This window comes from Carcharodon carcharias, chromosome 9 (genome assembly GCF_017639515.1).
Source record: "Carcharodon carcharias isolate sCarCar2 chromosome 9, sCarCar2.pri, whole genome shotgun sequence".
In the NCBI taxonomy this organism is placed as follows: Eukaryota; Metazoa; Chordata; class Chondrichthyes; order Lamniformes; family Lamnidae; genus Carcharodon; species Carcharodon carcharias.
Genome location: NC_054475.1, coordinates 83782910 through 83795887, shown reverse-complemented (window position 1 = coordinate 83795887; position 12978 = coordinate 83782910).

Sequence of the window (12978 nt, the reverse complement as noted above, 5' to 3'; positions counted from 1 at the left end):
ACAAAGGATAAGCACGTGAGGAGAGCGGAGACACAGAATAAAAGACCGTGACGAGGTCGGCAGAGACACAGGATAAAAGAGCATGAGGGGAGTGGAGGCACAGGATAAAAGAGCATGAGGCGGGCAGCAGAGACACAGGATAAAAGAGTGCGAGGAGAGCAGAGACACAGGATAAAATAGCGCGAGGAATGCAGAGACACAGGATTAAAGAGCGTGAGGAGAGCAGAGGCACAGGATAAAAGCGCATGAAGAGGGGGGCAGAGACACAGGATAAAAGAGCACTAGGGGAGTGGAGGCACAGGATAAAAGATACGAGGGGAGTGGCGGAGACACAGGATAGAAGAGCATGTGGTGAGAGGAGACACAGGATAAAAGAGCGTGAGTAGAGCAGAGACACAGGATAAGAGAGCGTGAGGAGGGCGGCATAGTCACAAGATAAAAGAGCACAAGTGGAGGGGAGACACAGGATAAAAGCACGTGAGGAGGATAGAGACACAGGATAAAAGAGTGAGACATGAGCAGAAACACAGGATAAAAGAGCGTGAAGAGGACAGCAGAGACACAGGATATAATAGCGCAAGGAGAGCGGAGTTACAGGATAAAAGAGTGCGAGGAGAGTGGAGACACAGGATAAAAGAGTGTGAGGAGGGCGGCAGAGACACAGGATAAAAGAGCAAGAGGGGAGTGGATGCACAGGATAAAAGAGATGGAGAAGAGTGGCTGAGACAAAGGATTGAAGAGCATGTGGTGACAGGAGACAGAGGATAAAAGAGCGTGAGGAGAGCAGAGACACAGGATAAAAGAGCATGAGGAGGGCAGCAGACACACAGGATAAAAGAAAGTGAGGAGAGCGGAGATATAGGATAAAAGAGGGCGAGAAAAGCGGAGACACAGGATAAAAGAGCACGAGGGGAGTGCAGGCACAGGATAAAAGAGTCCGAGGAGAGTGGCGGAGACACAGGATAGAAGAGCATGAGAAGAGCGGAGACAGTCGATAAAAGAATGCGAGGAGAGCACAGACACAGGATAAAAGAGCATGAGGAAGGCAGCAGAGACACAGGATAAAAGAACGTGAGGTGAGCGGAGACACAAAATAAAAAAGCGTGAGGAGAGTGGAGACACAGGATAAAAGAGTGTGAGGAGGGCGGCAGAGACAGAGGATAAAAGACCATCAAGCAGGTGGCAGAGACACAGGAGGAAAGAGCACGAGGAGAGTGGAGACACAGAATAAAAGAGCGCGAGGAGAGCGGAGACACAGGATAAAAGAGCACGAGGAGAGCCATGACATAGGATAAAAGAATGTCAGGAGGGCAGTAGAGACACAGATAAAAGTGCAAGGAGAGCGGAGAGACAGGATAAAAGAGCATGAGGGGAGTGGAAACACAGGATAAAAGAGTGTGAGGAGGGCGGCAGAGACACAGGATAAAAGAGCGCGAGGAGAGCCATGACACAGGATAAAGACTGTGAGGAGGGCGGCAGAGACACAGGATAAAAGAGCACGAGGGGAGTGGAGACAAAGGATAAAGATTCTGCGAACAGTGACGGAGACACAAGATAAAAGAGTACAAGGAAAGCACTGGAGACACAGTATGAAAGAGTCTGAGGAGAGTGGCGGAGACACACGATATAAGAGCATGAGGAAAGTGGAGACAGAGGATAAAGGAGCGTCAGGAGAGAAGACACATAGGATAAAAGAGTGTCAGGAGGGCAGCAGAAACACAGGATAAAAGTGCAAGGAGAGCGGAGAGACAGGACAAAAGAGCACGAGGAGAGCAGGGACATAGGATAAAAGAGCGTGAGGAGGGCGGCAGAGACACAGGATAAAAGAGCGTGAGGAGGGTGGCAGAGACACAGGATAAAAGAGCGTGAGAAGAGCAGAGACACAGCATAAAAGAGCATGAGGGGAGCAGAGACACAGGATAAAAGAGCTCGAGCAGAGAAGACACATAGGATAAAAGTGATTGACGAGGGCAGCAGAGACAAAGGATAAAAGAGCATGAGGGGAGTGGAAACACAGGATAAATGAGTGTGAGGAGGGCGGCAGAGACACGGGATAAAAGAGCACGAGGGGAGTGGAGACAAAGGATAAAAGATTCCGCGAACAGTGATGGAGACACAAGATAAGAGAGTAGAAGGAAAGCACTGGAGACGCAGTATGAAAGCATCTGATGAGAGTGGCAGAGACACAGGATATAAGAGCATGAGGAAAGTGGAGACAGAGGATAAAAGAGCGTCAGGAGAGAAGACACATAGGATAAAAGAGTGTCAGGAGGGCAGCAGAAACACAGGATAAAAATGCAAGGAGAGCAGAGAGACAGGATAAAAGAGCATGAGGGGAGTGTAAACACAGGATAAAAGAGCGTGAGGAGGGCAGCAGAGACACAGGATAAAAGAGCACAAGGGGAGTGGAGACAAAGAATAAAAGATTCCACGAGCAGTGACGGAGACAGAAGATAACAGAGTATGAAGAAAGCACTGGAGACATAGGGTGAAAGAGTCCAAGGAGAGTGGCAGAGACACAGGATAAAAGAGCGAGAGGAGAGGGCAGAGAGAGGATGAAAGATCATCAGGAGGGCAGCAGAGACACGGGATAAAAGAGCATGTTGAGAGCAGAGACACAGGATAAAACAGTGTCAGGAGGGCGGCAGAGACACAGGAGGAAAGAGCACAAGGAAAGTGGAGACACAGGATTAAAGAGTAAGAGGAGAGCAGGGACAGAGGATAGAAGAGTGTAAGGAGAGTGGAGACACAGGATGAAAGTACGAACAAAGCACTGGAGACACAGGATAAAAGAGTCCTGGGAGAGTGGCAGAGAGAAAGCATAAAAGGGTCTGAGGAGAGCAGCAGACATACAAGACAGAAGAGCGTGAGGACAGGGGCAGAGAAACAGGACAAAAGAGCGATAGGAGAGCGGAAACACAGGATGAAAGAGCGCAAGGAGAGTGGAGACACAGGATAAAAGAGCAAGAGGAGAGCAGAGACACAGGATAAAAGAACGCGAGGAGAGCTTAGACACAGAATAAAAGAGCCTGAGGAGGGCAGCAGAGACACATGATAAAAGAGCATGAGGAGAGCAGAGACACAGGATAAAAAAGAGCGAGCGGAGCGGAGACAAAGGATAAAGGAGCAGGAGGAGAGCGGAGACACAGGATAAAAGAGTGTGATGAGGGCGGCAGAGACACAGGATAAAAGAGCACTAGAGTAGTGGAGGCACAGCATAAAAGAGTGCGAGGAGAGTGGTGGAGACACAGGATAGAAGAGCATGTGGTGAGAGGATACACAGGATAAAAGAGCGTAAGGAGGACAGCAGAGACAGAGGAAAGAAGAGCGCGAGGAGAGCGGAGACCTAGGACAAAAGAATGCGACGAGTGCGGAGACAAAGGATAAGCACGTGAGGAGAGCGGAGACAAAGGATAAAAGAGCGTGAGGAGGGCGGCAGAGACACAGGATAAAAGAGCGTGAGGAGAGTGGAGACACAGGGTAAAAGAGTGCAAGGAGAGCGGAGACAAAGGATAAGAGCGTGAGGAGAGCAGAGACTCAGCATAAGAGCGTGAGGAGAGCAGAGGCACAGGATAAAAGAGCACGAGCAGAGCAGAGACACAGGATAAAACTGCGAGGACAGCAGAGAATCAGGATAAAAGAGTGTAAGGAGAGCAGAGACACAGGACAAAAGAGCACGAGGATAGCAGGGACATAGGATAAAAGAGCGTGAGGAGGGTGGCAGAGGCACAGGATAAAAGAGCACAAGGAGAGCCGAGACACAGGATAAAAGAGCGCGAGGTGATTCAGACACAGGATAAAAGTATGAAGAAAGCACTGGGGACACAGGATACAAGAGTCCGGGGAGAGTGGCAGAGACAAAGGATAAAAGGTTCTGAAAAGAGCAGCAGACATACCGAACAGAAGAGCGTGAGGACAGCGGCGGAGACACAGGACAAAAGAGCGATAGGAGAATGGAGACACAGGATAAAAGAGTGAGAGAAGAGCTGAGACACAGGATAAAAGAGCCAGAGGTGAGCGGAAACACAGGATAAAAGAGCGCGAAGAGAGCCGAGACACAGGATAAAAGAGCGTCAGGAGGGCGGCAGAGACACAGGATAAAAGAGCGAGCAGAGCGGAGACAAAGGATAAAAGAGCTTGAGGAGGCCAGCAGAGACACAGGATAAAAGAGCGTCAGGAGGGCGGCAGAGACACAGGAGGAAAGAGCATGAGTAGAGTGAAGACACGGATAAAAGAGCGAGAGGAGAGCAAGGACACTGGACAAAAGAGCGTGAGGAGGGCGGCAGAGACACAGGTTAAAAGAGCATGAGGAGAGCAGAGACACAGGATAAAAAAGAGCGAGCGGAGCGGAGACAAAGGATAAAGGAGCAGGAGGAGAGCGGAGGCTCAGGATAAAAGAGCGTGAGGAGAGCGGAGACACAAGATCAAAGTATGCAGAAAGCACTGGAGACACAAGATAAAAGTGTCCGTGGAGAGTGGCAGAGACAAAGGATAAAAAGGAACAAAGGGAGCAGCAGACATACAGGACAGAAGAGCGTGAGGACAGCGGCCGAGACACAGGACAAAAAAGCGATAGGAGAATGGAGACACAGGAATAAAGAGTGAGAGGTGAGCGGAAACACAGAATAAAAGATTGCGAGGAGAACGGCGACACAGGATAAAAGAGCGTGAGGAGAGCGGAGACACAGGACAAAAGAGCGTCAGGAGGTCGGCAGAGACACAAGAGGAAAGAACATAAGTAGAGTGGAGACATGGGATAAAAGAGCGAGAGGAGAGCAGGGACACTGGACAAAAGAGCGTGAGGAGAGCGGCAGAGACACAGGATAAAAGAGCATGAGGAGAGCAGAGTCACAGGATAAAAAAGCGCGAGCAGAGCGGAGACAAAGGATAAAGGAGCAGGAGGAGAGCGGAGACACAGGATAAAAGAGTGCGAGGAGAGCAGAGACACAGGATAAAAGTATGAAGAAATCAGTGGAGACACAGGATAAAATAGTCTGGAGAGTGTGGCAGAGACAAAGGATAAAAGGGACTGAAGAGAGCAGCAGACATACAGGACAGAAGAGCGTGAGGACTGCGGCAGAGACACAGGACAAAAGAGCGATAGGAGAATGGAGACAGTATAAAAGAGTGAGAGGAGAGCTGAGACACAGGATAAAAGAGCGAGTGGTGAGCGGAAACACAGGATAAAAGAGCAAGAGAAGAGCAGAGACACAGGATAAAAGAGCATGAGGAGGACAGCAGAGACACAGGATAAAAGGGTGCGAGGAGAGCGGAGACATAGGATAATAGCGTGCGAGGAGTATGGAGACCAAGGATAAGCACGTGAGGAGAGCGGAGACACAGGATAAAAGAGCGTGACGAGGGCGGCAGAGACAAAGGATAAATGAGTGCGAGGAGAGCAGAGACACCGGATGAAATAGCGCAAGGAGTGCGGAGACACAGGATTAAAGAGCGTGAGGAGGGGAGAGACACAGAATAAAGGAGCGTGACGAGGGCGGCAGAGACACAGGATAAAAGATCGTCAGGAGGGCGGCAGAGACACAGGAGGGAAGAGCATAAGTAGAGTGGAGACACAGGATAAAAGAGCATGAGGAGAGCAGAGACACAGGATAAAAAAGCGCGAGCGGAGCGGAGACAAAGGATAAAGGAGCAGGAGGAGAGCGAAGACACAGGATAAAAGAGTGAGAGGAGAAAGGAGACACAGGATAAAAGAGTGTGAGGAGAGCAGAGACACAGGATAAAAGAGTGCAAGGAGAGCGGAGACACAGGATAAAAGTATGAAGATAGCACTGGAGACACAGGATAAAAGAGTCCGGGGAGTGTGGCAGAGACAAAGGATAAAAGGGACCGAAGAGAGCAGCAGACATACAGGACAGAGAGCATGAGGACAGCGGCGGAGACACAGGACAAAAGAGCGATAGGAGAATGGAGACACAGGATAAAAGAACAAGAGGTGAGTGGAAACATAGGATAAAAGAGTGAGAGGAGAGTAGCGACACACGATAAAAGAGCATGAGGAGGACAGCAGAGACACAGGATAAAAGAGCATGAGGAGGGCAGCAGAGACACAGGACAAAAAGAGCACGAGGGGAGTGGAGGCACAGGATAAAAGAGCATGAGGGGGGCAGCAGAGACAGAGGATAAAAGAGTGCGAGGAGAGCAGAGACACAGTATAAAAGAGCATGAGGAGAGCGGAGACACAAGACAAAAGAGCGTGAAGAGGGCGGCAGAGACACAGGATAAAAGACCACGAGCAGTGTGGAGTCACAGAATAAAATCACGAGGACAGCAGAGACTCAGGATAAAAGAGCATAAGGAGAGCAGAGACACAGGACAAAAGAGCACGAGGAGAGCAAGGACTTAGGATAAAATAGTGTGAGGAAGGCAGCAGAGACACAGGGTAAAAGAGTGTGAGGAGAGCGGAGACATAGGATAAAGAGCGCGAGGAGAACCGAGACATAGGATAAAAGAGTGTCAGGAGGGCAGCAGAGACATAGGATAAAAGGGCAAGGAGAGCGGAGACACAGGATAAAAGTGCGTGAGGAGAGCGAGGACATAGGATAAAAGAGAATGAGATATGCAGCAGAGACACAGGATAAAAGAGCACAAGGGTAGTGGAGCCACAGGATAAAAGAGTCCAAGGAGAGTGGCGGAGACACAGGATAAAAGAGCATGAGGAAAGCGGAGACAATGGATAAAAGAACGCAAGGAGAGCTTAGACACAGGATAAAAGAGCCTGAGGAGGGTAGCAGCGACACAGGATAAAAGAGTGCGAGGAGAGCAGAGACAAAGGATAAAAAAGCGTGAGGAAAGCAGAGACTCAGGATAAATGAGCATGTGGAGAGTGGCAGAGACACAAGATAAAAGACGTCATGCAGGTGGCAGAGACACAGTGGAAAGAGCACAAGGAGAGTGGAGACACAGGATAAAAGAGCGAGAGGAGAGCAGGGACACAGGATGAAAGGGCATGAGGAGAGCGGTGACCCAGGATAAAAGAGTGTGAGGAGAGCAGAGACACAGGATAAAAGAGCGTGAGGAGAGGGGAGACACAGGATAAAAGAGCACGATGTGGGTGGAGGCACAGGATAAAAGAGTCTGCGAAGAATGACGGAGAAACAACATAAAAGAGTACATGGAAAGCACTGGAGACAAAGGATAAATGTTTCCGAGGAGAGTGGCAGAGACACAGGATAGAAGAGCATGAGGAGTGTGGAGACAGAGGATAAAAGAGTGCAAGGAGAGCGCAGACACAGGATAGAAGAGTGCATGAAGAGTGACGGAGACACAAGGTAAAAGAATAAATGGAAAGCACTGGAGACACAGGATAGAAGAAACTGAGGAGAGCAGAGAGAGAGGGTAAAAGAGCGCGAGGAGAGCGGAGACACAGGATAAAAGTACGAAGAAAGCACTGGAGACACAGGATAAAAGAGTCCGGGGAGAGTGCCAGAGACAAAGGATAAAAGGGTCCGAGGAGAGCAGCAGACATACAGGACAGAAGAGCGTGAGGACAGCAGCGGAGACACAGGTCAAAAGAGCGATAGGAGAATGGAGACACATGATAAGAGTGAGAGGGGAGCAGAAACAGAGGATGAAAGAGCGCAAGGAGAGCGGAGACACAGGATAAAAGATTGAGAGGTGAGCGGAAACACAGGATAAAAGAGCGAGAGGAGAGCAGAGACACAGGATTAAAGAGCGCGAGGAGTGCAGAGTCATAGGATAAAAGAGTGCGAGGAGTGCGGAGACAAAGGATAAGCACGTGAGGAGAGCCGAGACATAGTATAAAAGAGCATGAGGAGGGCGGCAGACACACAGGATAAAAGCATGCGAGGACAGTGGAGACACAGGATAAAAGAGTGCGAGGAGAACGGAGACACAGGATAAAGGAGCTTGAGGAGAGCAGAGACACAGGATAAAAGAGTGTCAGGTGGGCGGCAGAGACACCGGAGGAAAGAGCATGAGTAGAGTGGAGACATGGGATAAAAGAGCGAGAGGAGAGCAGGGACACTGGACAAAAGAGCGTGAGGAGAGCAGAGACACAGGATAAAAAAACGCGAGCGGCGCGGAGACAAAGGATAAAGGAGCACCCGGAGAGTGGAGGCATGGGATAAAAGAGTGCAAGGAGAATGGAGACACAGGATAAAAGAGCGTCAGGAGGGCGGCAGAGACACAGGAGGGAAGAGCATAAGTAGAGTGGAGACATGGGATAAAAGAGTGCGAGGAGAATGGAGACACAGGATAAAAGAGTGTGAGGAGAGCAGAGACACAGGATAAAAAAGTGCGAGGAGAGCGGAGACACAGGATAAAAGTATGAAGAAAGCACTGGAGACACAGGATAAAAGAGTCCGGGGAGCGTGGCAGAGACAAAGGATAAAGAGAGCAGTAGACATACAGGAACGAAGAGCGTGAGGACAGCAGCGGAGACACAGGACAAAAGAGCGATAGGAGAATGGAGACACAGGATAAAAGAGTAAGAGGAGAGCTGAGACACAGGATACAGGAGCGAGAGGTGAGCGGAAACACAGGATAAATGAGCGAGAGGAGAGCAGACACACAGGCTTAAAGAGCATGAGGAGGACAGCAGAGACACAGGATAAAAGGGCATGAGGAGAGCGGAGACATAGGATAAAAGCGTGCAAGGAGTACGGAGACCAAGGATAAGCGCGTGAGGAGAGCGGAGACACAGGATAAAAGAGCGTGAGGAGGGCGGCAGAGACACAGGATAAAAGAGCACGAGGGGAGTGGAGTCACAGGATAAAACTGCAAGGACAGCAGAAACTCAGGATAAAAGAGCGTAAGGAGAGCAGAGACACAGGACAAAAGAGCACGAGGAGAGCAGAGACATAGGATAAAATAGCGTGAGGAAGGCAGCAGAGACACAGGGTAAAAGAGTGTGAGGAGAGCGGAGACACAGGATAAAAGAGCGCGAGGAGAGCCAAGACATAGGATAAAAAAGTGTCATCAGGGCAGTAGAGACACAGGATAAAAGGGCAAGGAGAGCGGAGACACAGAATAAAAGTGCATGAGGAGACCGAGGACATAGGATGAAAGAGAATGAGATGTGCAGCAGAGACACAGGGTAAAAGAGCACGAGGGTAGTGGAGCCACAGAATAAAAGAGTCCGAGGAGAGTGGCGGAGACACAGGATAGAAGAGCATGAGGAAAGCGGAGACAATGGATAAAAGAACGCGAGGAGAGCTTAGACACAGGAAAAAAGAGCCTGAGGAGGGCAGCAGAGACACAGGATAAAAGAGTGCGAGGAGAGCGGAGAAACAGGATAAAAAAGCGCAAGGAAAGCGGAGACTCAGGATAAATGAGCATGTGGAGAGTGGCAGAGACACAAGATAAAAGAGCGTCATGCAAGTGGCGGAGACACAGTGGAAAAAGCACGAGGAGAGTGGAGACACAGGATAAAACCGCGAGGACAGCGGAGACTCTGGATAAAAGAGTGAGAGGACAGCAGAGACACAGGATAAAAGAGCATGAGGAGGACAGCAGAGACACAGGATAAATGGGTGCGAGGAGAGCGGAGACATAGGATAAAAGCGTGCGAGAACTACGGAGACCAAGGGTAAGCACGTCAGGAGTGCGGAGACACAGGATAAAAGAGCATGAGGAGGGCGGCAGAGACACAGAATAAAAGAGCACGAGAGAGTGGAGGCACAGGATAAAAGAGCATGAGGAGGGCAGCAGAGACACAGGATAAAAGGGCGCGAGGAGAGCGGAGACATAGGATAAAAGTGTGCAAGGAGTACGGACCAAGGATAAGCACGTGAGGAGAGTGGAGACACAGGATAAAAGAGCGTGAGGAGTGCGGAGACACAGGATTAAAGAGCGTGACGAGGGCAGAGACACAGGATTAAAGAGCGTGAGGAGGGCAGAGACACAGGATATAAGAACAATAGGGGAAAGGAGGCACAGGATAAAAGAGTGCGAGGAGAGTGGTGGAGACACAGGATAGAAGAGCATGTGGTGAGAGGAGACACAGGTTAAAAGAGCGTAAGGAGGACAGCAGAGACACAGGAAAGAAGAGCGCAAGGAGAATGGAGACCTAGGATAAAAGAATGCGATGAGTGCGGAGACAAAAGATAAGTGTGTGAGCAGAGCGGAGACAAAGGATAAAAGAGAGTGAGGAGGGTGGCAGAGACACAGGATAAAAGAGCGTGAGGAGAGCAGAGACACAGTATAAAAGAGCGCGAGGAGAGTGGAGACATAGGGTAAAAGAGTGCAAGGAGAGAGGTGACAACGGATAAGAGCATGAGGAGAGCAGAGACTCAGCATAAAAGCGTGAGGAGAGCAGACACGGGATAAAAGAGCATGAGCAGAGCAGAGTCACAGGATAAAACCAGGAGGACAGCGGAGACTCAGGATAAAAGAGCCTAAGGAGAGCAGAGACACAGGACAAAAGAGCATGAGGAGAGCAGGGACATAGGATAAAAAAGCATGAGGAAGGCAGCAGAGACACAGGATAAAAGAGTGCGAGGAGAGCAGAGACACAGGATAATAGGGACCGAAGAGAGCAGCAGACATGCAGGACAGAAGAGCGTGAGGACAGCGGCGGAGACACAGGACGAAAGAGAGATAAGAGAATGGAGACACAGGATAAAAGAGTGAGAGGAGAGCTGAGACACAGGATAAAAGAGCGAGAGGTGAGCGGAAACAAAGGATAAAAGAGCGAGAGGAGAGCAGAGACACAGGATAAAAGGGCGCGAGGAGAGCAGAGACATAGGATAAAAGCGTGCGAGGATTACGGAGACCAAGGATAAGCACGTGAGGAGAGCAGAGACACAGGATAAAAGAGTGCGAGGAGATCGAAGACACAGGATAAAAGAGTGTGAGGAGAGCGGAGACACAGGACAAAAGTGAATGAAGAGGGCGGCAGAGACACAGGATAAAAGAGCACGAGCAGAGTGGAGTCACAGGATAAAACCGTGAGGACAGCAGAGACTCCGGATAAAAGAGCGTAATGAGAGCAGAGACACAGGACAAAAGAGCACGAGGAGAGCAGGGACATAGGATAAAATAGCATGAGGAAGGCAGCAGAGACACAGGGTAAAAGAGTGTGAGGAGAGTTGAGACACAGGATAAAAGAGCGTGATGAGAGCCGAGACACAGGATAAAAGATTGTCAGGAGGGCAGCAGAGACACAGGATAAAAGGGCAAGGAGAGCAGAGACACAAGATAAAAGTGCGTGAGGAGAGCGAGGACATAGGATAAAAGAGAATGAGATGTGCAGCAGAGACACAGGATAAAAGTGCACGAGGGGAGTGAAGCCACAGGATAAAAGAGTCCGAGGAAAGTGGCGGAGACACAGGATAGAAGAGCATGAGGAAAGCGGAGACAATGGATAAAAGTATACGAGGAGAACTTAGACACAGGATAAAAGAGCCTGAGGAGGGCAGCAGAGCCACAGCATAAAAGAGTGCAAGGAGAGCGGAGACACAGGATAAAAAAGCGCGAGGAAAGCAGAGAATCAGGATAAATGAGCGTGTGGAGAGTGGCAGAGACACAAGATAAAAGAGCGTCATGCAGGTGGCAGAGACACAGTGGAAAGAGCACGAGGAGAGTGGAGACACAGGATAAAAGAGCGAGAGGAGAGCAGGGACACAGGATGAAAGGGCATGAGGAGAGCGGTGACGCAGGATAAAAGAGCGTGAGGAGAGCAGAGACACAGGATAAAAGAGCGTGAGGAGAGGGGAGACACGATGTGGGTGGAGGCACAGGATAAAAGAGTCTGCGAAGAGTGACAAAGAAACAACATAAAAGAGTACATAGAAAGCACTGGAGACGAAGGATAAAAGTGTCCGAGGAGAGTGGCAGAGACACAGGATAGTAGAGCATGAGGAGTGTGGAGACAGAGGATAAAAGAGCGCAAAGAGAGCGCAGACACAGGATAGAAGAGTGCGTGAAGAGTGACGGAGACACAAGGTAAAAGAATAAATGGAAAGCACTGGAGACACAGGATAGAAGAAAATGAGGAGAGCAGAGAGAGAGGGTAAAAGAGCGTGAGGAGAGCGGAGACACTGGATAAAAGTACAAAGAAAGCACTGGAGACACCGGATAAAAGAGCATGACGAGGGCGGCAGAGACACAGGATAAAAGAGCAAGAGGAGAGCAGAGACACAGGATAAAAGAGCGTGAGGAGAGAGGAGACATAAGATAAAAGAGTGCGAGGAGTGCGGAGACAAAGGATAAGCACGTGAGGAGAGCGGAGACACAGAATAAAAGACCGTGACGAGGTCGGCAGAGACACAGGTTAAAAGAGCATGAGGGGAGTGGACGCACAGGATAAAAGAGCATGAGGCGGGCAGCAGAGACACAGGATAAAAGAGTGCGAGGAGAGCAGAGACACAAGATAAAATAGCGCGAGGAATGCAGAGACACAGGATTAAAGAGCGTGAGGAGAGCAGAGGCACAGGATAAAAGCGCATGAAGAGGGCGGCAGAGACACAGAATAAAAGAGCACTAGGGGAGTGGAGGCACAGGATAAAAGATACCGAGGGGAGTGGCGGAGACACAGGATAGAAGAGCATGTGGTGAGAGGAGACACAGGATAAAAGAGCGTGAGTAGAGCAGAGACACAGGATAAGAGAGCGTGAGGAGGGCGGCATAGTCACAAGATAAAAGAGCACAAGTGGAGGGGAGACACAGGATAAAAGCACGTGAGGAGGATAGAGACACAGGATAAAAGAGTGAGACATGAGCAGAAACACAGGATAAAAGAGCGTGAAGAGGACAGCAGAGACACAGGATATAATAGCGCAAGGAGAGCGGAGTTACAGGATAAAAGAGTGCGAGGAGAGTGGAGACACAGGATAAAAGAGTGTGAGGAGGGCGGCAGAGACACAGGATAAAAGAGCAAGAGGGGAGTGGATGCACAGGATAAAAGAGATGGAGAAGAGTGGCTGAGACAAAGGATTGAAGAGCATGTGGTGACAGGAGACAGAGGATAAAAGAGCGTGAGGAGAGCAGAGACACAGG